This window comes from Rhopilema esculentum, chromosome 20 (assembly GCF_057945365.1).
Source record: "Rhopilema esculentum isolate cy_ngs chromosome 20, ASM5794536v1, whole genome shotgun sequence".
Classification (NCBI taxonomy): Eukaryota; Metazoa; Cnidaria; class Scyphozoa; order Rhizostomeae; family Rhizostomatidae; genus Rhopilema; species Rhopilema esculentum.
In genome coordinates this window covers 4,362,929-4,388,472 of record NC_142834.1, presented here as the reverse complement: position 1 = coordinate 4,388,472, position 25,544 = coordinate 4,362,929, and the positions used below count along the sequence as shown (strand labels likewise).

The 25,544-nt window shown below is 35.6% G+C and overlaps 1 long non-coding RNA gene across 1 annotated transcript in view; it reads left to right on the top strand.

The window, feature by feature from the left end:
• The window catches only part of LOC148957829 (uncharacterized), a 49,933-nt gene extending 24,438 nt beyond the window's left edge, over positions 1-25,495 (top strand). The window contains exon 4 of the long non-coding RNA XR_016145120.1: positions 23,978-25,495. This is a non-coding gene — a long non-coding RNA (uncharacterized LOC148957829). The remainder of the gene's footprint in view (positions 1-23,977) is intronic.
• Positions 25,496-25,544: the final 49 nt, after the last annotated feature.

Here is a 25,544-nt window from a genome sequence, read left to right as displayed (position 1 = left end):
CCAAAAATCCTTGGTTCTATTTTTTTCATTGCTTGTCATTTTTTATTGCTTTGTTGCTGTAGGGAGCTATGCTTCAGAATTTCTCTAAAATCCTTGGCTCTATTTATTTCATTGCCTGTCATTTTTTTTGCTAACTTGCTGTAGGGAGCTATGCTTTAGAATTTCATTAAAACCTTTCATTCTCTTTTTTTCATTGCCTGTCATTTTTTATTGCTTCGTTTCTGATGGGAGCTATGCTTTAGAATTTCCCTACAAACATTCGCTTTCCTCATTTGATTGACTGCCTTTTTTTATCGCTAACTTGCTGTAGGGAGCTATGCTTTAGATTTTCATTAAAATCCTTCGTTCTCTTTATTTCATTGCCTGTCATTTTTTATTGCTTCATTGCTGTAGGGAGCTGTGTTTTAGATTTTCCCTAGAATCCTTCGCTCTCTTTATTTAGTTGTCTGTCAATTTTTATTGCTAAGTTGCTGTAAGGAGCTATGCTTTAGACTTTTCCTAAAATCCATGGCTCTCTTTATTTCATTGCCTGTCATTTTTTATTGCTTCGTTGCTGTAGGGAGCTATGCTTTAGGATTTTCTTAAAATCCATGGATCTCTTTATTTCATTTCCTGTCTTTTTTTTGCTATGTTGCTTTTGGAAGTTATGCTTTAGAATTTCCATAAAATTCTTGATTATCTTTATTTCATTGCCTGTCATTTTTTTTGCTAACTTGCTGTAGGGGGCTATGCTTTAGATTTTCATTAAAATCCTTCGTTCTCTTTATTTCATTGCCTGTCATTTTTTATTGCATCGTTGCTGTAGGGAGCTATGCTTTAGAATTTTCTTAAAATCCATGGATCTCTCTATTTCATTGCCAGTCTTTTTTTTTGCTAAGTTGCTATTGGGAGTTATGCTCTAGAATTTCCCTAAAATCCTTGATTATCTTTATTTCATTGCCTGTGAATGTTTTTGCTAAGTTGCTGTAGGGAGCTTGGCTTTGAAATTTCCCAAAAATCCTTGGTTCTCTTTTTTTCATTGCTTGTCATTTTTTATTGCTTTGTTGCTGTAGGGAGCTATGCTTTAGAATTTCTCTAAAATCCTTGGTTCTCTTTATTATATTGCCTATGAATTTTTTTTGCTAAGTTGCTGTAGGGAGCTTGGCTTTGAAATTTCTAAAAAATCCTTGGCTCTCTTTTTTTCATTGCTTGTCATTTTTTATTGCTAAAATGCTGTAGGGAGCTATGAGTCAGAATTTTCTTAAAATCCTTCGCTTTCTTCACTTTATTGCCTGTCAATTTTTATTGCTAAGATGCTGTAGGGAGCTTTGTTTTAGACATTCCCTAAAATCCATCTCTCTATTTTTCATTGCCTGTCATTTTTTATCGCTTCTTTGCTGGAGGGAGCTATGATTTAGAATTTCCCTAAAATCCTTGGCTCTCTTTATTTCATTGCCTGTGAATGTTTTTGCTAAGTTGCTGTAGGGAGCTTCGCTTTGAAATTTCCCAAAAATCCTTGGTTCTCTTTATTTCATTGCTTGTCATTTTTTATTGCTTTGTTGCTGTAGGGAGCTATGTCTCAGAATTTCCCTAAAATACTTCACTCTCTTTATTTCATTGCCTGTCATTTTTTATTGCTTCGTTGCTGTAGGGAGCTATGCTTTAGAATTTTCTTAAAATCCATGGATCTCTTTATTTCATTGCCTGTCTTTTTTTTGCTAAGTTGCTATTGGGAGTTATGCTTTGGAATTTCCCTAAAATCCTTGATTATCTTTTTTTCATTGCCTGTCCTTTTTTTGCTAACCTGCTGTAGGGAGCTATGCTTTAGATTTTCATTAAAATCCTTCGTTCTCTTTATTTTATTGCCTGTCATTTTTCATTGCTTCGTTGCTGTAAGGAGCTTTGCTTTAGACTTTTCCTAAAATCTTTAGCTCTCTTTATTTTATTGCCAGTCATTTTTTATTGCTTCGTTGCTGTACGGAGCTATGCTTCAGAATCTCCCTAATATCCTTCGCTGTCTTTATTTCATTGCCTGTCATTTTTTATTGCTTTGTTGCTGTAGGGAGCTATGCTTCAGAATTTCCCAAAAATCCTTCGTTCTCTTTATATCATTGCCTGTCATTTTTATTGCTTCGTTGCTGTCAGAAGCTATGCTTTAGAATTTTTCTAAAATCCTTTGTCCTCTTTATTTCATTGCCTGTCATTTCTTTTGCTAAGTTGCTGTAGAGAGCTATGCTTTTGAATTTCCCTAAAATACTTCACTCTCTTTATTTCATTGCCTGTCATTTTTTATTGCATCGTTGCTGTAGGGAGCTATGCTTTAGAATTTTCTTAAAATCCATGGATCTCTCTATTTCATTGCCAGTCTTTTTTTTTGCTAAATTGCTATTGGGAGTTATGCTCTAGAATTTCCCTAAAATCCTTGATTATCTTTTTTTCATTGCTTGTCATTTTTTATTGCTAAAATGCTGTAGGGAGCTATGAGTCAGAATTTTCTTAAAATCCTTCGCTTTCTTCACTTTATTGCCTGTCAATTTTTATTGCTAAGATGCTGTAGGGAGCTTTGTTTTAGACATTCCCTAAAATCCATCTCTCTCTATTTTTCATTGCCTGTCATTTTTTATCGCTTCTTTGCTGGAGGGAGCTATGCTTTAGAATTTCCCTAAAATCCTTGGCTCTCTTTATTTCATTGCCTGTGAATGTTTTTGCTAAGTTGCTGTAGGGAGCTTGGCTTTGAAATTTCCCAAAAATCCTTGGTTCTATTTTTTTCATTGCTTGTCATTTTTTATTGCTTTGTTGCTGTAGGGAGCTATGCTTCAGAATTTCTCTAAAATCCTTGGCTCTATTTATTTCATTGCCTGTCATTTTTTTTGCTAACTTGCTGTAGGGAGCTATGCTTTAGAATTTCATTAAAACCTTTCATTCTCTTTTTTTCATTGCCTGTCATTTTTTATTGCTTCGTTTCTGATGGGAGCTATGCTTTAGAATTTCCCTACAAACATTCGCTTTCCTCATTTGATTGACTGCCTTTTTTTATCGCTAACTTGCTGTAGGGAGCTATGCTTTAGATTTTCATTAAAATCCTTCGTTCTCTTTATTTCATTGCCTGTCATTTTTTATTGCTTCATTGCTGTAGGGAGCTGTGTTTTAGATTTTCCCTAGAATCCTTCGCTCTCTTTATTTAGTTGTCTGTCAATTTTTATTGCTAAGTTGCTGTAAGGAGCTATGCTTTAGACTTTTCCTAAAATCCATGGCTCTCTTTATTTCATTGCCTGTCATTTTTTATTGCTTCGTTGCTGTAGGGAGCTATGCTTTAGGATTTTCTTAAAATCCATGGATCTCTTTATTTCATTTCCTGTCTTTTTTTTGCTATGTTGCTTTTGGAAGTTATGCTTTAGAATTTCCATAAAATTCTTGATTATCTTTATTTCATTGCCTGTCATTTTTTTTGCTAACTTGCTGTAGGGGGCTATGCTTTAGATTTTCATTAAAATCCTTCGTTCTCTTTATTTCATTGCCTGTCATTTTTTTTGCTAAGTCGCTGTAGGGAGCTATGCTTTAGAAATTCCCTAAAATCATTCGTTCTCTTTTTTCATTGCTTGTCATTTTTTATTGCTTCGTTGCTGTAGGGAGCTATGCTTTAGAATTTCCTTAAAATCCTTGGTTCTCTTTATTTCATTGCCTGTGAATTTTTTTTGCTAAGTTTCTGTAGGGAGCTTGGCTTTGAAATTTCCCAAAAATCCTTGGCTCTCTTTTTTCATTGCTTGTCAATTTTTATTGCTAATTTGATGTAGAGAGCTATGCTTCAGAATTTTCTTAAAATCCTTCGCTTTCTTTATTTCATTGCCTGTCATTTTATATTGCTAAGTTGCTGTAGGAGGCTATGCTTCAGAATTTCCCAAAAATCCTTGGTTCTTTTTTTTTCATTGCTTGTTAATGTTTATTGCTAAGTTGCTGTAAGGAGCTATGCTTTAGACTTTTCTTAAAATCCATGGCTCTTTTTATTTCATTGCCTGTCATTTTTTCATGTTAAGTTTGCTGTAGGGAGCTATGTATCAGAATTTCCCTAAAATACTTCACTCTCTTTATTTAATCGCCTGTCATCTTTTATTGTTTCGTTGCTGTAGGGAGCTATGCTTTAGAATTTTTTTAAAATCCATGGATCTCTTTATTTCATTGCCTGTCTTTTTTTTTGCTAAGTTGCTATTGGGAGTTATACTTTAGAATTTCCCTAAAATCCTTTATTATCTTTATTTCATTGCCTGTCATTTTTTTTGTTAAGTTGCTGTAGAGGGCTATGTATAAGATTTTCCCTAAATTCCTTCGCTTTCATTATTTCATTGCCTGTGAATTTTTTTGCTAAGTTGCTGTAGGGAGCTATGCTTTAGAAATTCCCTAAAATCCTTCGTTCTTTTATTTCATTGCCTGTCATTTTTTATTGTTCGTTGCTGTAGGGAGCTGTGTTTAGATTTTCCCTAGACTACTTCGCTCGCTTTATTAAGTTGTCTGTCAATTTTTATTGCTTGGTTGCTGTAGGGAGCTTTGCTTTGGAATTTCCCTAAAATCCATCGCTCTCATTATTTAAATGTCTGTCAATTTTTATTGCTAAGTTGCTGTAGGGAGCTACGCTTCACAATTTCCATAAAATCCTTTCCTCTCCTTATTCATTTCTCTTCAATTTTTTTTTTAAATTGCTGTTGGAAGCTAACTTTTAGATTTTCCCTAAAATCTTTGGTTTCTTTATTTCATTGCCTGTGTTTTTTTTGAAACGTTTCTGTAGAGAGCTTTGCTTTGAAATTTGCCAAAAATCCTTGGTTCTTTTTTTTTCATTGCTTGTCAATTTTTATTGCTAAATTGCTGTAGAGAGCTATGCTTTAGAATTTTCTTAAAATTCTTCGCTTTCTTTATTTCATTGCCTGTCATTTTATATTCCTAAGTTGCTGTAAGGAGCTATGCTTCAAAATCTATCTAAAATCCTTCGCTCTCTTTATTTCACTGCCTTTCATTTTTTATTGCTAAGTTGCTGTAGGAGGCTATGCTTCAAAATTTCCCAAAAATCCTTGGTTCTCTTTTTTTCATTGCTTGTGAATTTTTATTGCTAAGTTGCTGTAAGGAGCTATGCTTTAGACTTTTCTTAAAATCCATGGCTCTTTTTATTTCTTTGCCTGTCATTTTTTCATGCTAAGTTTGTTGTAGGGAGCTATGTCTCAGAATTTCCCTAAAACACTTCACTCTCTTTATTTAATTGCCTGTCATCTTTTATTGTTTCGTTGCTGTAGGGAGATATGCTTTAGAATTTTTTTAAAATCCATGGATCTCTTTATTTCATTGCCTGTCTTTTTTTGCTAAGTTGCTATTGGGAGTTATGCTTTAGAATTTCCCTAAAATCCTTGATTATCTTTATTTCATTGCCTGTCATTTCTTTTGTTAAGTTGCTGTAGACGGCTATGTATAAGATTTTCTCTAAATTCCCTCACTTTCATTATTTCATTGCCTGTCATTTCTTTTGCTAACTTGCTGGAGGGAGCTATGTTTTAGAATTTCCCTAAAATACTTCATTCTCTTTATTTCATTGCCTGTCAATTTTCAATGCTAAGTTGCTGTAGGAAGCTATTCTTTAGAATTTCCCTAAAATACTTCACTCTCTTTATTTCATTGCCTGTCAATTTGCAATGCTAAGTTGCTGTAGGAAGCTATGCTTTAGATTTTCATTAAAATCATTCGTTCTCTTCATTTCATTGCCAGTCATTTTTTTTGCTATGTTGCTGTAGGAAGCTATGCTTTAGATTTTCATTAAAATCCTTCGTTCTCTTTATTTCATTGCCAGTCATTTTTTTTGCTAAGTAGCTGTAGGGAGCTATGCTTTAGAAATTCCCTAAAATCCTTCGTTCTCTTTATTTCATTGACTGCCTTTTTTTATCACTAACTTGGTCTAGGGAGCTATGCTTTAGAATTTCCCTAAAATAGTTCACTCTCTTTATTTCATTGCTTGTCATTTTTTATTGCTTCGTTGCTGTAGGGAGCTATGCTTTAGAATTTCCCTAGAATCCTTGGTTCTCTTTATTTCATTGCCTGTGAATTTTTTTTGCTAAGTTGCTGTATGGAGCTTGGCTTTGAAATTTCCCAAAAATCCTTGGTTCTATTTTTTTCATTGCTTGTCATTTTTTATTGCTTTGTTGCTGTAGGGAGCTATGCTTTAGAATTTCTCTAAAATCCTTGGCTCTATTTATTTCATTGCCTGTCATTTTTTTTGCTAACTTGCTGTAGGGAGCTATGCTTTAGAATTTCATTAAAACCTTTCATTCTCTTTTTTTCATTGCCTGTCATTTTTTATTGCTTCGTTTCTGATGGGAGCTATGCTTTAGAATTTCCCTACAAACATTCGCTTTCCTCATTTGATTGACTGCCTTTTTTTATCGCTAACTTGCTGTAGGGAGCTATGCTTTAGATTTTCATTAAAATCCTTCGTTCTCTTTATTTCATTGCCTGTCATTTTTTATTGCTTCATTGCTGTAGGGAGCTGTGTTTTAGATTTTCCCTAGAATCCTTCGCTCTCTTTATTTAGTTGTCTGTCAATTTTTATTGCTAAGTTGCTGTAAGGAGCTATGCTTTAGACTTTTCCTAAAATCCATGGCTCTCTTTATTTCATTGCCTGTCATTTTTTATTGCTTCGTTGCTGTAGGGAGCTATGCTTTAGGATTTTCTTAAAATCCATGGATCTCTTTATTTCATTTCCTGTCTTTTTTTTGCTATGTTGCTTTTGGAAGTTATGCTTTAGAATTTCCATAAAATCCTTGATTATCTTTATTTCATTGCCTGTCATTTTTTTTTTAACTTGCTGTAGGGGGCTATGCTTTAGATTTTCATTAAAATCCTTCGTTCTTTTTATTTCATTGCCTGTCATTTTTTTTGCTAAGTCGCTGTAGGGAGCTATGCTTTAGAAATTCCCTAAAATCATTCGTTCTCTTTTTTCATTGCTTGTCATTTTTTATTGCTTCGTTGCTGTAGGGAGCTATGCTTTAGAATTTCCCTAAAATCCTTGGTTCTCTTTATTTCATTGCCTGTGAATTTTTTTTGCTAAGTTTCTGTAGGGAGCTTGGCTTTGAAATTTCCCAAAAATCTTTGGCTCTCTTTTTTTCATTGCTTGTCATTTTTTATTGCTAAGTTGCTGTAGGGAGCTTGGCTTTGAAATTTCCCAAAAATCCTTGGCTCTCTTTATTTCATTGCTTGTCATTTTTTATTGCTAAATTGCTGTAGGGAGCTATGCTTTAGAATTTCCCTAAAATCCTTGGCTCTCTTTATTTCATTGCCTGTGAATGTTTTTGCTAAGTTGCTGTAGGGAGCTTGGCTTTGAAATTTCCCAAAAATCCTTGGTTCTCTTTATTTCATTGCTTGTCATTTTTTATTGCTTTGTTGCTGTAGGGAGCTATGTCTCAGAATTTCCCTAAAATACTTCACTCTCTTTATTTCATTGCCTGTCATTTTTTATTGCTTCGTTGCTGTAGGGAGCTATGCTTTAGAATTTTCTTAAAATCCATGGATCTCTTTATTTCATTGCCTGTCTTTTTTTTGCTAAGTTGCTATTGGGAGTTATGCTTTGGAATTTCCCTAAAATCCTTGATTATCTTTTTTTCATTGCCTGTCCTTTTTTTGCTAACCTGCTGTAGGGAGCTATGCTTTAGATTTTCATTAAAATCCTTCGTTCTCTTTATTTTATTGCCTGTCATTTTTCATTGCTTCGTTGCTGTAAGGAGCTTTGCTTTAGACTTTTCCTAAAATCTTTAGCTCTCTTTTTTTTATTGCCAGTCATTTTTTATTGCTTCGTTGCTGTACGGAGCTATGCTTCAGAATCTCCCTAATATCCTTCGCTGTCTTTATTTCATTGCCTGTCATTTTTTATTGCTTTGTTGCTGTAGGGAGCTATGCTTCAGAATTTCCCAAAAATCCTTCGTTCTCTTTATATCATTGCCTGTCATTTTTATTGCTTCGTTGCTGTCAGAAGCTATGCTTTAGAATTTTTCTAAAATCCTTTGTCCTCTTTATTTCATTGCCTGTCATTTCTTTTGCTAAGTTGCTGTAGAGAGCTATGCTTTTGAATTTCCCTAAAGTCCTTCGTTCTCTTTTTTCATTGCCTGTCATTTTTTATTTCATCGTTGCTGTAGGGAGCTATGCTTTAGAATTTTCTTAAAATCCATGGATCTCTCTATTTCATTGCCAGTCTTTTTTTTTGCTAAATTGCTATTGGGAGTTATGCTCTAGAATTTCCCTAAAATCCTTGATTATCTTTATTTCATTGCCTGTGAATGTTTTTGCTAAGTTGCTGTAGGGAGCTTGGCTTTGAAATTTCCCAAAAATCCTTGGTTCTCTTTTTTTCATTGCTTGTCATTTTTTATTGCTTTGTTGCTGTAGGGAGCTATGCTTTAGAATTTCTCTAAAATCCTTGGTTCTCTTTATTATATTGCCTATGAATTTTTTTTGCTAAGTTGCTGTAGGGAGCTTGGCTTTGAAATTTCTAAAAAATCCTTGGCTCTCTTTTTTTCATTGCTTGTCATTTTTTATTGCTAAAATGCTGTAGGGAGCTATGAGTCAGAATTTTCTTAAAATCCTTCGCTTTCTTCACTTTATTGCCTGTCAATTTTTATTGCTAAGATGCTGTAGGGAGCTTTGTTTTAGACATTCCCTAAAATCCATCTCTCTATTTTTCATTGCCTGTCATTTTTTATCGCTTCTTTGCTGGAGGGAGCTATGCTTTAGAATTTCCCTAAAATCCTTGGCTCTCTTTATTTCATTGCCTGTGAATGTTTTTGCTAAGTTGCTGTAGGGAGCTTGGCTTTGAAATTTCCCAAAAATCCTTGGTTCTCTTTATTTCATTGCTTGTCATTTTTTATTGCTTTGTTGCTGTAGGGAGCTATGTCTCAGAATTTCCCTAAAATACTTCACTCTCTTTATTTCATTGCCTGTCATTTTTTATTGCTTCGTTGCTGTAGGGAGCTATGCTTTAGAATTTTCTTAAAATCCATGGATCTCTTGATTTCATTGCCTGTCTTTTTTTTGCTAAGTTGCTATTGGGAGTTATGCTTTGGAATTTCCCTAAAATCCTTGATTATCTTTTTTTCATTGCCTGTCCTTTTTTTGCTAACCTGCTGTAGGGAGCTATGCTTTAGATTTTCATTAAAATCCTTCGTTCTCTTTATTTTATTGCCTGTCATTTTTCATTGCTTCGTTGCTGTAAGGAGCTTTGCTTTAGACTTTTCCTAAAATCTTTAGCTCTCTTTATTTTATTGCCAGTCATTTTTTATTGCTTCGTTGCTGTACGGAGCTATGCTTCAGAATCTCCCTAATATCCTTCGCTGTCTTTATTTCATTGCCTGTCATTTTTTATTGCTTTGTTGCTGTAGGGAGCTATGCTTCAGAATTTCCCAAAAATCCTTCGTTCTCTTTATATCATTGCCTGTCATTTTTATTGCTTCGTTGCTGTCAGAAGCTATGCTTTAGAATTTTTCTAAAATCCTTTGTCCTCTTTATTTCATTGCCTGTCATTTCTTTTGCTAAGTTGCTGTAGAGAGCTATGCTTTTGAATTTCCCTAAAATACTTCACTCTCTTTATTTCATTGCCTGTCATTTTTTATTGCATCGTTGCTGTAGGGAGCTATGCTTTAGAATTTTCTTAAAATCCATGGATCTCTCTATTTCATTGCCAGTCTTTTTTTTTGCTAAATTGCTATTGGGAGTTATGCTCTAGAATTTCCCTAAAATCCTTGATTATCTTTATTTCATTGCCTGTGAATGTTTTTGCTAAGTTGCTGTAGGGAGCTTGGCTTTGAAATTTCCCAAAAATCCTTGGTTCTCTTTTTTTCATTGCTTGTAATTTTTTATTGCTTTGTTGCTGTAGGGAGCTATGCTTTAGAATTTCCCGAAAATCCTTGGTTCTCTTTATTTCACTGCCTATGAATTTTTTTTGCTAAGTTGCTGTAGGGAGCTTGGCTTTGAAATTTCTAAAAAATCCTTGGCTCTCTTTTTTTCATTGCTTGTCATTTTTTATTGCTAAAATGCTGTAGGGAGCTATGAGTCAGAATTTTCTCAAAATCCTTCGCTTTCTTCACTTTATTGCCTGTCAATTTTTATTGCTAAGATGCTGTAGGGAGCTTTGTTTTAGACATTCCCTAAAATCCATCTCTCTCTATTTTTCATTGCCTGTCATTTTTTATCGCTTCTTTGCTGGAGGGAGCTATGCTTTAGAATTTCCCTAAAATCCTTGGCTCTCTTTATTTCATTGCCTGTGAATGTTTTTGCTAAGTTGCTGTAGGGAGCTTGGCTTTGAAAATTCCCAAAAATCCTTGGTTCTCTTTTTTTCATTGCTTGTCATTTTTTATTGCTTTGTTGCTGTAGAAAGCTATGTCTCAGAATTTCCCTAAAATACTTCACTCTCTTTATTTCATTGCCTGTCATTTTTTATTGCTTCGTTGCTGTAGGGAGTTTGCTTTAGAATTTTCTTAAAATCCATGGATCTCTTTATTTCATTGCCTGTCTTTTTTTTGCTAAGTTGCTATTGGGAGTTATGCTTTGGAATTTCCCTAAAATCCTTGATTATCTTTTTTTTATTGCCTGTCCTTTTTTTGCTAACTTGCTGTAGGGAGCTATGCTTTAGATTTTCATTAAAATCCTTCGTTCTCTTTATTTTATTGCCTGTCATTTTTCATTGCTTCGTTGCTGTAAGGAGCTTTGCTTTAGACTTTTCCTAAAATCTTTAGCTCTCTTTATTTTATTGCCAGTCATTTTTTATTGCTTCGTTGCTGTACGGAGCTATGCTTCAGAATCTCCCTAATATCCTTCGCTGTCTTTATTTCATTGCCTGTCATTTTTTATTGCTTTGTTGCTGTAGGGAGCTATGCTTCAGAATTTCCCAAAAATCCTTCGTTCTCTTTATATCATTGCCTGTCATTTTTATTGCTTCGTTGCTGTCAGAAGCTATGCTTTAGAATTTTTCTAAAATCCTTTGTCCTCTTTATTTCATTGCCTGTCATTTCTTTTGCTAAGTTGCTGTAGAGAGCTATGCTTTTGAATTTCCCTAAAATACTTCACTCTCTTTATTTCATTGCCTGTCATTTTTTATTGCATCGTTGCTGTAGGGAGCTATGCTTTAGAATTTCCCTAGAATCCTTGGTTCTCTTTATTTCATTGCCTGTGAATTTTTTTTGCTAAGTTGCTGTATGGAGCTTGGCTTTGAAATTTCCCAAAAATACTTGGTTCTTTTTTTTTTATTGCTTGTCATTTTTTATTGCTAAATTGTTGTAGGGAGCTATGATTCAGAATTTTCTTAAAATCCTTCGCTTTTTTAATTTAATTGCCTGTCAATTTTTATTGCTAAGATGCTGTAGGGAGCTTTGTTTTAGACATTCCCTAAAATACTTCACTCTCTTTATTTTATTGCCTGTCATTTTTTATTGCTTCGTTGCTGTAGAGAGCTCTGCTTCAGAATCTCCCTAAAATCCTTCATTCTCTTTATTTCATTGCTTTCCATTTTTTATTGCTTCGTTGCTATAAGAAGCTATTCTTTAGACTTTTCCTAAAATCCTTTGCCCCCTTTATTTCATCGCCTGTCATTTCTTTTGCTAAGTTGCTGTAGGGAGCTATGCTTCAGAATTTTTTTGAAATCCTTCGCTTTCTTTAATTAATTGCCTGTCAATTTTTATTGCTTCGTTGCAGTAGGGAGCTATGTTTCAGAATTTCCTTAAAGATCTTCACTCTCTTTTTTTTATTCCCTGTCAATTGTTCATGCTAGGTTTGCTAAAGGGAGCTATGTTTCAGAATTTCCCTGAAATACTTCACTCTCTTTATTTCATTGCCTGTCATTTTTATTACTTCGTTGCTGTAAGAAGCTATGCTTCAGAATTTCCCAAAAATCCTTCGTTCTCTTTATATCATTGCCTGTCATTTTTATTGCTTCGTTGCTGTCAGAAGCTATGCTTTAGACTTTTTCTAAAATCCTTTGCCCTCTTTATTTCATTGCCTGTCATTTCTTTTGCTAAGTTGCTGTAGGGAGCTCTGCTTCAGAATTTTTTTGAAATCCTTCGCTTTCTTTATTTAATTGCCTGTCATTTTTTGTTGCTTCGTTGCTGTAGAGAGCTATGCTTTGAACTTTTCCTAAAATCCTTTGCCCTCTTTATTTCATTGCCTGTCATTTCTATTGCGAAATTGTTGTAGGGAGCTATGACTCAGAATTTTTTTGAAATGCTTTGCTCTCTTTATTTCTTTGCCTGTCATTTTTTATTGCTTTGTTGCTGTAGGGAGCTATGCTTTAGAATTTCCCTAAAATCCGTCGTTATCTTTATTTTATTGCCTGTAATTTTTATTGCTTTGTTGCTGTAGGGAGCTATGCTTTAGAATTTCTCTAAAATACTTCACTCTCTTTTTTTCATTGCCTGTCAATATTTATTGCTTTGTTGCTGTAGGGAGCTATGCTTCAGAATTTTTTTGAAATCCTTCGCTTTCTTTATTTAATTGCATGTCATTTTTTGTTGCTTCGTTGCTATAGAGAGCTATGCTTCAGAATTTCCCAAAAATCCTTCGTTCTCTTGATTTCATTGCCTGTCATTTTTATTGCTTCGTTGCTGTAGGAAGCTATGCTTTAGATTTTTCCTAAAATCCCTTGCCCTCTTTATTTCATTGCCTGTCATTTCTACTGCTAAGTTGCTGTAGGGAGCTATGCTTCAGAATTTCCCTAGAATCCTTGGTTCTCTTTATTTCATTGCCTGTGAATTTTTTTTGCTAAGTTGCTGTATGGAGCTTGGCTTTGAAATTTCCCAAAAATACTTGGTTCTTTTTTTTTTATTGCTTGTCATTTTTTATTGCTAAATTGTTGTAGGGAGCTATGATTCAGAATTTTCTTAAAATCCTTCGCTTTTTTAATTTAATTGCCTGTCAATTTTTATTGCTAAGATGCTGTAGGGAGCTTTGTTTTAGACATTCCCTAAAATACTTCACTCTCTTTATTTTATTGCCTGTCATTTTTTATTGCTTCGTTGCTGTAGAGAGCTCTGCTTCAGAATCTCCCTAATATCCTTCGCTGTCTTTATTTCATTACCTGTCACTTTTTTATTGCTTTGTTGCTGTAGGGAGCTATGCTTCAAAATCTACCTAAAATCCTTCGCTCTCTTTATTTAATTGCCTGTCATTTTTTATTGCTTCGTTGCGGTAGGGAGCTATGTTTCAGAATCTCCCTAAAATCCTTCACTCTCTTTATTTCATTGCCTCTCTATTTTTAATACTAAGTGGCTGTAGGGAGCTAGGCTTCAGAATTTCCCAAAAATCCCTCGTTCTCTTAATTTCATTGCCTGTCATTTTTATTGCTTCGTTGCTGTAGGGAGCTATGCTTCAGAATTTTTTTTGAAATCCTTTGCTTTCTTTATTTCATTGCCTGTCATTTTTTATTGCTTCGTTTCTGTACGGAGCTATGCTTCAGAATCTCCCTAAAATCCTTCGCTGTCTTTATTTAATTGCCTGTCATTTTTTATTCTTTGTTGCTGAAGGGAGCTATGCTTCAGAATTTCCCAAAAATCCTTGGTTCTCTTTTTTTCATTGCCTGTCATTTTTATTGCTTCGTTGCTGTAAGAAGCTATGTTTTGGATTTTTCCTAAAATCCTTGGCCCTCTTTATTTCATTGCCTGTCATTTCTATTGCTAAGTTGCTGTAGGGAGCTATGCTTCAGAATTTTTTTTGAAATCCTTTGCTTTCTTTATTTCATTGCCTGTCATTTTTTATTGCTTCGTTTCTGTACGGAGCTATGCTTCAGAATCTCCCTAAAATCCTTCGCTGTCTTTATTTAATTGCCTGTCATTTTTTATTGCTTTGTTGCTGAAGGGAGCTATGCTTCAGAATTTCCCAAAAATCCTTGGTTCTCTTTTTTTCATTGCCTGTCATTTTTATTGCTTCGTTGCTGTAAGAAGCTATGTTTTGGATTTTTCCTAAAATCCTTTGCCCTCTTTATTTCATTGCCTGTCATTTCTATTGCTAAGTTGCTGTAGGGAGCTATGCTTCAGAATTTTTTTGAAATCCTTCGCTTTCTTTATTAAATTGCCTGTCATTTTTTGTTGCTTCGTTGCTGTAGAGAGCTATGCTTTGAACTTTTCCTAAAATCCTTTGCCCTCTTTATTTCATTGCCTGTCATTTCTATTGCTAAATTACTGTAGGGAGCTATGCTTCAGAATTTTTTTGAAATCCTTTGCTCTTTTTATTTCATTGCCTGTCATTTTTTATTGCTTCGTTGCTGTACGGAGCTACGCTTCAAAATCTCCCTAAAATCCTTTGCTGTCTTTATTCCATTGCCTGTCATATTTTATTGCTTTGTTGCTGTAGGAAGCTATGCTTCAGAATTTCCCCAAAATCCTTCGTTCTCTTTATATCATTGCCTGTCATTTTTATTGCTTTGTTGCTGTAAGAAGCTATGCTTTAGACTTTTTCTAAAATCCTTTGCCCTCTTTATTTCATTGCCTGTCATTTCTATTGCTAAGTTTCTGTAGGGAGTTATGCTTCAGAATTTTTTTGAAATTCTTTGCTCTTTTTATTTCATTGCCTGTCATTTTTTATTGCTTCGTTGCTGTACGGAGCTATGCTTCAAAATCTCCCTAAAATCCTTCGCTGTCTTTATTTCATTGCCTGTCATTTTTTATTGCTTTGTTGCTGTAGGGAGCTCTGCTTCAGAATTTTTTTGAAATCCTTCGCTTTCTTTATTTAATTGCCTGTCATTTTTTGTTGCTTCGTTGGTGTAGAGAGCTATGCTTTGAACTTTTCCTAAAATCCTTTGCCCTCTTTATTTCATTGCCTGTCATTTCTATTGCTAAATTGCTGTAGGGAGCTATGACTCAGAATTTTTTTGAAATGCTTTGCTCTCTTTATTTCTTTGCCTGTCATTTTTTATTGCTTTGTTGCTGTAGGGAGCTATGCTTTAGAATTTCCCTAAAATCCTTCGTTATCTTTATTTTATTGCCTGTAATTTTTATTGCTTTGTTGCTGTAGGGAGCTATGCTTTAGAATTTCTCTAAAATACTTCACTCTCTTTTTTTCATTGCCTGTCAATATTTATTGCTTTGTTGCTGTAGGGAGCTATGCTTCAGAATTTTTTTGAAATCCTTCGCTTTCTTTATTTAATTGCATGTCATTTTTTGTTGCTTCGTTGCTATAGAGAGCTATGCTTCAGAATTTCCCAAAAATCCTTCGTTCTCTTAATTTCATTGCCTGTCATTTTTATTGCTTCGTTGCTGTAGGAAGCTATGCTTTAGATTTTTCCTAAAATCCCTTGCCCTCTTTATTTCATTGCCTGTCATTTCTACTGCTAAGTTGCTGTAGGGAGCTATGCTTCAGAATTTTTTTGAAATCCTTTGCTCTCTTTATTTCATTGCCTGTCATTTTTTATTGCTTCGTTGCTGTACGGAGCTATGCTTCAGAATATCCCTAAAATCCATCGCTGTCTTTATTTCATTGCTTGTTATCTTTTAATGCCAACTTGCTGTAGGGAGCTTTGCTTTGGAATTTCCCAAAAATCCCTCGTTCTTTTAATTTCATTGCCTGTCATTGTTATTGCTTCGTTGCTGTAAGAAGCTATGCTTTGGACTTTTTCTTAATTCCTTTGCCCTCTTTATTTCATTGCCTGTCATTTCTTTTGCTAAGTTGCTGTAGGGAGCTATGCTTCAGAATTTTTTTGAAATCCTTCGCTTTCTTTATTTAATTGCATGTCATTTTTCGTTGCTTCGTTGCTATAGAGAGCTATGCTTCAGAATTTCCCTAAAATCCTTAACTTTCTTTATTTCATTGCCTGTCAATTTTTTATTGCTTTGTTGCTGTAGGGAGCTATGCTTCAAAATCTACCTAAAATCCTTCGCTCTCTTTATTTCATTGCCAGTCATTATTTATTGCTAAGTTGCTGTAGGAGGCTATGCTTCAGAATTTCCCAAAAATCCTTGGTTCTCTTTTTTTCAATGCCTGTCATTTTTTATTGCTTTGTTGCTGTAGGGAGCTATGCTTCAGAATTTCCCAAAAATCCTTCATTCTCTTTATTTAATTGCCTGTCATTTTTTATTGCTTCGTTGCGGTAGGAAGCTATGTTTCAGAATCTCCCTAAAATCCTTCACTCTCTTTATTTCATTGCCTCTCTATTTTTAATACTAAGTTGCTGTAGGGAGCTAGGCTTCAGAATTTCCCAAAAACCCTTCGTTCTCTTAATTTCATTTCCTGTCATTTTTACTGCTTCGTTGCTGTAAGAAGCTATGCTTTAGATTTTTTCTAAAATCCTTTGCCCTCTTTATTTCATTGCCTGTCATATTTATTGCTTCGTTGCTGTAAGAAGCTATGCTTTAGACTTTTTCTAAAATCCTTTGCCCTCTTTATTTCATTGCCTGTCATTTCTTTTGCTAAGTTGCTGTAGGGAGCTATGCTTCAGAATTTTTTTGAAATCCTTCGCTTTCTTTATTTAATTGCCTGTCATATTTTTGTTGCTTCGTTGCTGTAGAGAGCTATGCTTTGAACTTTTCCTAAAATCCTTTGCCCTCTTTATTTCATTGCCTGTCATTTCTATTGCTAAATTGCTGTAGGGAGCTATGCTTCAGAATTTTTTTGAAATCCTTTGCTCTTTTTATTTCATTGCCTGTCATTTTTTATTGCTTCGTTGCTGTACGGAGCTATGCTTCAAAATCTCCCTAAAATCCTTCGCTGTCTTTATTTCATTGCCTGTCATTTATTATTGCTTTGTTGCTGTAGGGAGCTATGCTTCAGAATTTCCCCAAAATCCTTCGTTCTCTTTATATCATTGCCTGTCATTTTTATTGCTTCGTTGCTGTAAGAAGCTATGCTTTAGACTTTTTCTAAAATCCTTTGCCCTCTTTATTTCATTGACTGTCATTTCTATTGCTAAGTTGCTGTAGGGAGCTATGCTTCATAATTTTTTTGAAATCCTTTGCTCTTTTTATTGCATTGCCTGTCATTTTTTATTGCTTTGTTGCTGTACGGAGCTATGCTTCAAAGTCTCCCTAAAATCCTTCGCTGTCTTTATTTCATTGCCTGTCATTTTTTATTGCTTTGTTGCTGTAGGGAGCTATGCTTCAGAATTTCCCCAAAATCCTTCGTTCTCTTTATATCATTGCCTGTCATTTTTATTGCTTCGTTGCTGTAAGAAGCTATGCTTTAGACTTTTTCTAAAATTCTTTGCCCTCTTTATTTCATTGCCTGTCATTTCTTTTGCTAAGTTGCTGTAGGGAGCTATGCTTCAGAATTTTTTTTGAAATCCTTCGCTTTCTTTATTTAATTGCCTGTCATTTTTTGTTGCTTCGTTGCTGTAGAGAGCTATGCTTTGAACTTTTCCTAAAATCCTTTGCCCTCTTTATTTCATTGCCTGTCATTTCTATTGCTAAATTGCTGTAGGGAGCTATGCCTCAGAATTTTTTTGAAATGCTTTGCTCTCTTTATTTCATTGCCTGTCATTTTTTATTGCTTTGTTGCTGTAGGGAGCTATGCTTTAGAATTTCCCTAAAATCCTTCGTTATCTTTATTTTATTGCCTGTTTTTTTCTATTGTTTTGTTGCTGTAAGGAGCTATGCTTTAGAATTTTCCTAAAATCCTTCGTTCTCTTTATTTCACAGTCTGTCATTTTTTATTGCATCGTTGTTGTAGGAAGCTATGCATCAGAATTTCTTTAAAATCCCTCGTTCTCTTTATTTCATTGCCTGTCTATTTTCTATTGCTTCGTTACTGTAAGGAGTTTTCCTTCAGACTTTTTTTAAAATCCTTGGCTCACTTTATTTCGTTGCCTGTTATTTTTTAGAATTTCGTTATCCCATACTGCTAAAGTCGATGACTCTCCATCGTCTCTCTTTTGAGTTTTGAAATAAGCTTTATTGTCTTTGTTTCTTACACTCTTGGTAGGAAATCTTTATAAAAATGGGCAAAGTCACATCATTTTTCAACATTTGAAATTCATCTTAGCATGCAATTGACTATAAAAACTTCTAGAAGGGACTGTCGTTATACGCAAACTAAAAAAGGAGCTTTTTATCTTTTTTGTCAACCTACATTGATAGTATTAATTGTTCACAAAGTGTATTACTATGCCCACACAATTCAAATAAACGTGGAATGTTACTGAGGAAATCAAGAGCTAGAGCTACAAGTATGAATTATAGTTAGGAACAGCACAAACAAAGAGAAGCAATCCAATACAAATGTGTGTAATACGATAAACTAAAATTTTACAATAAATTATAACTTTGCTAGGACTTAATGTAATTAATTGTCTTTCTTGACACGTAAGGAAAAGAAATTTGTCTTTTGAAGTCAGCAACTGAAATAGCTTGCATTATTTCATACCATACAGAGGACGGATCATTGTACAATGAAACTCATCTGCAATGTGGTTACTACATATATTTGACAGAAAGCATTGACAGATTCGTGTCCAAACTTATGGAAACCATTAAAGTAATACTAGAAACATTAAAAAGCCACATACATATTCATTATTTGAAGGACCTTAAAGTTTGAAAATACTTACGCCTTGTTTTGGATTTAAACTGAATTTGAACTTAGCTCACATTAGTTACAAATAGAAACTAAAAGATTTGGAAAAAGACCAAACCCTAGAAACGAAGACACTGTGCGATTGCAATCTTGTTTCCCTGCCAGTCCGTCAGTGGATGTAAACTAACAATCTTTTGGTGGAACAAAAATGGATTTTCAAAACCCAAACGTTTGTTTATACTAAAGCTTTTAATTTGACACTTATTAGAGTTTAAAACGTCAGAACATAAATCGAAAACTCTGCGCTAGAAAATATATACACCCAATTGTGGATCGAAATAGGCCAATCAGAAACGCGAGCACATGTCTGTTAAGGTTGCCCAATCAGTGCCACTTCCCTATTGAGAATGTTACCAATGGAGTCCTGAGGTAAAAATGAACTCCTTTTGTCTACACAATAACGGTTTTTCGTGCTTATGTACACTTAGTGAGCAAAAGTATTGCACAGGCTGAAACAGAAATGGCAGCACCGCAGCAAAATATTCTATCGAGCCAAAATTCAAGTGGCCATAGCAAGTTTCATAAAAGCTAAAAGATGACTTTTAAACTGGAATATATTGGAAAATTTATCAAGTTTTGATGGTGAAAATAGTAAATGTAAGAATACTACTTATTTAGCTAGCTAATGCGTTTACAAAGCAAGCAGGTGCATTTATGTAGCTAGCTTACGCGTTTACAGGACGAAATGGGGCGTTTATTTAACTAGCTAATGCGTTTACAAAGCAAGCAGGTGCATTTATGTAGATAGCTCATGCGTTTACAGGACGAAATGGGGCGTTTATTTAGCTAGATAATGCGTTTACAAAGCAAGCAGGTGCATTTATCTAGCTAGCTCATGCGTTTACAGGACGAAATGGGGCGTTTATTTAGCAAGCTAATGCGTTTACAGAGCAAACAGGTGCGTTTATGTAGCTAGCTCATGCGTTTACAGGACGAAATGGGGCGTTTATTTAGCTAGCTAATACGTTTACAAAGCAAGCAGGTGCATTTATGTAGCTAGCTCATGCGTTTACAGGACGAAATGGGGCGTTTATTTAGCTAGCTAAAGCGTTTACAGAGCAAGCAGGTGCGTTTATGTAGCTAGCTCATGCGTTTACAGCGATATGAGGCGTTTATTTAGCTAGCTAATGCGTTTACAAAGCAAGCAGGTGCGTTTATGTAGCTAGCTCATGCGTTTATGTGGCTAGCTCATGCGTTTACAGGACGAAATGGGGCGTTTATTTAGCTAGCTAATGCGTTTACAAGGCAAGTAGGTGCGTTTATGTAGCTAGCTCGTGCGTTTACAGGACGAAATGGGGCGTTTATTTAACTAGCTAATGCGTTTACAGAGCAAGCAGGTGCGTTTATGTAGCTAGCTAATGCGTTTACAGGACGAAATGGGGCGTTTATTTAGCTAGCTAATGCGTTTACAAAGCAAGCAGGTGCGTTTATGTAGCTAGCTAATGCGTTTACGGGACAAAATGGGGCGTTTATTTAGCTAGCTGATACGTTTACAAAGCAAGCAGGTGCGTTTATGTAGCTAGCTAATGCGTTTACAGGACGAAATGGGGCGTTTATTTAGCTAGCTAATACGTTTACAAAGCAAGCAGGTGCGTTTATGTAGCTAGCTAATGCGTTTACAGGACGAAATGGGGCGTTTATTTAGCTAGCTAATGCGTTTACAAGGCAAGCAGGTGCGTTTATGTAGCTAGCTAATGCGTTTACGGGACGAAATGGGGCGTTTATTTAGCTAGCTAATACGTTTACAAAGCAAGCAGGTGCATTTATGTTGCTAGCTCATGCGTTTACAGGACGAAATGGGGCGTTTATTTAGCTAGCTAATACGTTTACAAGGCAAGCAGGTGCGTTTATGTAGCTAGCTAATGCGTTTACAGGACGAAATGGGGCGTTTATTTACCTAGCTAATACGTTAACAAAGCAAGCAGGTGCGTTTATGTAGCTAGCTAATGCGTTTACGGGACAAAATGGGGCGTTTATTTAGCTAGCTGATACGTTTACAAAGCAAGCAGGTGCGTTTATGTAGCTAGCTAATGCGTTTACAGGACGAAATGGGGCGTTTATTTAGCTAGCTAATACGTTTACAAGGCAAGCAGGTGCGTTTATTTAGCTAGCTAATGCGTTTACAAGGCAAGCAGGTGCGTTTATGTAGCTAGCTAACGCGTTTACAGGACGAAATGGGGTGTTTATTTAGTTAGCTTATGCGTTTACAAAGGAAGCAGGTGCGTTTATGTAGCTAGCTAATGCGTTTACAGGACGAAATGGGGCGTTTATTTAGCTAGCTAATGCGTTTACAAAGCAAGCAGGTGCGTTTATGTAGCTAGCTAATGCGTTTATAGGTGCGTTTATTTAGCCATCCTGGGCCATCTTGGGTATTAATTCGAAGATTCTATATTGAATATTCATTATTTCCTATTCATTTTCCCTTTACTTTTTCCATAGGGCTGATTTCATTCAATATTTCATGCTGTTTTTGAGGATTAAAATTTCAGAAAATTATGTTTTTGTATAGCACATAAACATTTTCTCCTACCCTCAGTAAATTATGCTGTATTTTTGCTTGTTTTTTACAACGTATTATTATCAGCATTTTTTATAAAGAGATAAATTTGCACCTTGGCAGTATCCAGGACGGCGTGCAATCTCCTTAAACCCCCAAAAGGATGACATTTCCGCCTTTCTCTGTTCACGTAGGAAAAAAAACCAAAACCTTTGGTATCAAATGGATGCAAGAAATGCATGTTTTTTTATCACCATAATATAAGCCTTTCTGGGTGGGTTATTAAACGCTCCTAGAGAATATTCGATATTCTCAAGCATGTCCCCTTTTGCGTAATAAAAAAAGCACCCCTTAACGCGATATTTTTATCTTGAAACTTCAAATATTTATTTGTTCCATTTCACTGAGGCTGCTCCCTGCTGACCACTTTCAAACAAAGGTATATCCACAGAATAATGGGGTCGGGAGATTGCGCAAGAACGCAACAAAATTGATGCCTCTGGGGTATACAGATACAACTTGAATGCCGTACAAGTCATTGATAAATTATTATCTCAACCGAGGGACAAATCACTCTAAGAAAATCTCGTACACCTTTTGTGAAAATCCTATTTTTTTATCTGAAAATCTCTAGAAATCCTTTTGTTTCAGGCAAAATCTCGTACGCTATTTGCAAGAGTGAATCGCCCCTCGATCTCAGGCATCAGCAAACTGTTGTACAAGCAGGAAATCGCAACTTGTCACTAATGATGATTTTTTGCAAAATTATCAATGATCAAGGTCAAATAATTATAAATACAACCAATGAAAATGATCAAATGACAATGGCTAATATCAAGACTGCACAGAAAACCGAAAACAACGTTTTGGATCGAAAATCACTAGAGAGAAGAAACCAAATAGCCAATCACGCGCCAATACTCCTTTTAGGTCATTTTCGATCCACCAAAGTGCTCAATTCCCGACACAGTTTTCAAATGCTACATCAAAACTTATGCATCAAATAAACCTTTAATAACAGAAAGACCATTGAGATATCATTAGAAAAACTTTCAAACGACTTCTAAGCTCTTTATTGAAGTTGCCAACTTTGCTTATGAATAGCTTTGAATGAGTTTGCGAACTTCGGTTTGCTAACGACACAAAAAAAGCGAGCAGTCTCTGCAACCCTCGCTGTTTAAAACAAACTATGATCTTTATAACATCAAATTCAGGAAGAAGTTCAATAAAATTAAATATTCAGGAAGGTTGAATATTTAATGGAAGAAGTATGTGTTTAAAGGGTCGCCTTTGAAGGGGATTCAGCCAGGGGCGTAACTTGGCCAATAGTTTTGGGGGGGTGAAAAGGGTTTCTGCCCTGCAAAACTGAGTGGTGCCCTGCAGACCTATAGACCGGTTTGTCTATAGGTTACTAGTGAAAGCTTTACCGGTGTACACTGGTCTTTACCAAGGACAAACTTCTAAGCAATAAAAACAAACTTGAAACTTCATTGCCTATGAAATTTCTATTTCTCTACGTGAGCGTAAATTGTTTTTTTATATTCACTTCATTTAATGTTGGTTTGCAAAATTAGGCTAATAAACAGCTAATTGGAGGGGGGGGGGGGTACACGATGTAGACAGCGCAACGAAATTTAACCCAGTGGGGCTAAGAGTCGAGTTTAGTGAGGTAGGAGGACCCACCATGGTTGGGTCCGACGTGAATAAATTTTTTGAAATTATACCTTGTAAAAAGGGCTAAAAAGCATCTTTCAGAAAAAAATTTAGCAAAATACTATTGTGCTAAAAGAACTGATTGTTTATTGAAAATATTATTGTTTATTGGGAAAAATAGGGAGGGGGATGTCATGCTAAAACTCTAGTGTTAGACGTTTGGGAAGGAAAGAAACGACAACCTTTCGTTTCAGATTGCACGTAATTGTGAATGACAGAGGAAGATGTTGTTTTGATTGGGAGAATTTTTTTTCCTGAACAGAAATGTGCAGTTTCTTGTATCAAGAAGGCCATGTTCACACATCAAAAATTAAAACATTGCAATGATACAGAAAATGATTTACTGAATTAATGCAAATAAAAGAAAAATAATAAAAATATACGTGAAAAAGTTAGCAATTAGATGAAACAAAATCGGTATCTTAACGATTTATTATGTTTTTTAGTTCATGCACTGTTAAAAAGTAATAGAAAAAATGATAAAAAAATTCCTATCTTGACCAAAGTGAGGGACTTCAACCCCTTATTCCCCCCCCCCCCAGTGACGCCGTGCTTGTCATGAAAATAATTTACAACTTAAGTTAATTTGCATGACTCAACCTTGCTCTCATAAACATATGCATCAACCATTGCATCCATTGGCTATGACTTTCGGTAAGAAATGCTTTCGCTTTGCAAATAACGGAGCTTTTCCTTACATACCTGTTCCGTTCTCTAAAATGCAATGTCAGGAAGGGAGGTTCATAACAAATACGATATTTCCATTTCATCATTCCTAAACGGCTCTTTATGAACTTCAGAGGTGGCATTTCTGCGTGGCAATAAAGCTCTTCTTGGCGCCCTGCGAAATCTTCGATTGCCCTGCGAAATCGACTATTTTTTGGATTGGGGGGGTGTCACACCCCCCCCCCCACACCCCCCCGGTAGTTTCGTTGAGGATTTCCTTCTTCAAACACAAATTCCTTCGTGAGCAGATTTGTATGTGAACCAATCTCTTTTTATGGCTGAAAATTTTCCAGGATTGATTCTGTTTTGCTCCTCTTAGAAGTGTCTTCGTTAAATCTCAGCAATGGAATGCCGTAAGGGGCAAGCATCTCAAAGAAACCAGCAGCACAGTCACTCTTTGTAACCATGTACGACGTCAGTCGTCACCTCTCTGTGTATCTGTCAATTCAAAAAGATAAGACATTTCAGCCAAAAGTGACATTTTCATTAAATTTTTAGGTGAATGCCGCAGACACCCAGTGGACGCCGCAACAGAAGATGATGTCGATGCATCAGTAGCAAAGAGGCAAACGCAAGTGAAGAAAAGGTTTAGGGAATGAACCAAATCTCCACATAGAAACCCAATACAGACACTTTTTCCTAGTTTGTTTATCGTTTTAAATTTTAAAGATTTTCTATGCATAGAAACGTGTTGCCGGAAATTTCTTTCCCCATGGCGTGTAAACTTGATTTCTCACATTCGCCTTTGTAAAGGCCCTTGCCCTTGAAGCTTTTGTGCCGCCTAAACGCCGAAGATTAAGTAGGGTTAGGGTAACTCTGAATAGAAAGCTGCTGTTTGGAGCCATCTATTGTCGGAAAATATGTAAAGGAGTCCCTAAGTTAACGATAAACAACCACTTCGATCGCGTGAATCATAGGTCAATGCAAAATTGGGCCCTTTTCCTACCCCAGCCCTGAATCCTTAGTAAATGTATAATCTGAAACTACTTAGCAACTTGCCCCCTCAGACTCTCCGATACACTTCTTTTCGAGCGGTGTTCAAATGCCCATCTACGTCGAGAGCATTCCCCATCATTGTTACATTGTTTATGTTCTCCTTTTAGGCTCGGCCTTGTCAATTGCCACCCTCAACAAATTAAGAGAGTATTTTGAGATGAAGCTTTAGAAATTGTCTATTGAATTTCTTTTGTTTGAAGTGAGAATCTTTTGAATTGTTGGTTTTTAGGAAAGATAATTTTTACTCGCTCATCCAAAAGGTTAAAGTAAACGTCCTTTTGTGGAATGGTAGCATGGATTGAGATAAATATTGCTTATTTTCTGTGTATTTTTCCTGTTTTGCGTTTAAAAGATATTTGATATTCCAGCCGGCCCGGCCCTCACCTCTTAGTGTTTTCACAAAGAGAGGCTTTTGTCTGAAATTGAATGGCCAGTGTTTCAGCTAGAAGTTGCATTATTGGCGAAACCATAAACAGTATCAAATTTTAGTTTCCACCATTAGGTGCGGGAGGTTGCGGCCGTCCTTGTGGTATTTCGTTTTGTCGAATAGGACCGATTTAAGCAAAGTTATTTGACTTTTTCTTGGCTGAGAGCAAGGGGGATTCAGGTTTACATAAAGGCGTTCAGAAAAAACAATAGGCTTGTGATTCCCCGAGTTTCTGAAGACTTGGGTTTTTAGCGATTTACACAAAAAGTATCACAGTTACAAGTTTTTTAGTGCATTCATGAGATGGGCCGTTCGATGCTCGATTTTTTGAGCTATTTCCCGTAATTTTGGGACCTGTTTATGCTGAGTTATTGAGGATTTAGTGATTAAAACACGCAAAAAACGGTTTTTTGCAGTTTAAAAATCGAAAACAGCCGATAAAAATTCTGCGAGGCGTTCAAGATATTGCTGATTTTTTGCTCGATTTTTTGAGCTATTGCTTGTCTTGTTTGAAGCTTGCGTTACTGAATTAACTCGATTTTTCCGAAAAGTGCACTTTTCAAATTTTCTCAAATTTGCATCGCAGCGACCGATCAAGCTCAAACCGGTAATTGCGGCGGCGGTCAAAACTTTTCCTTGAAA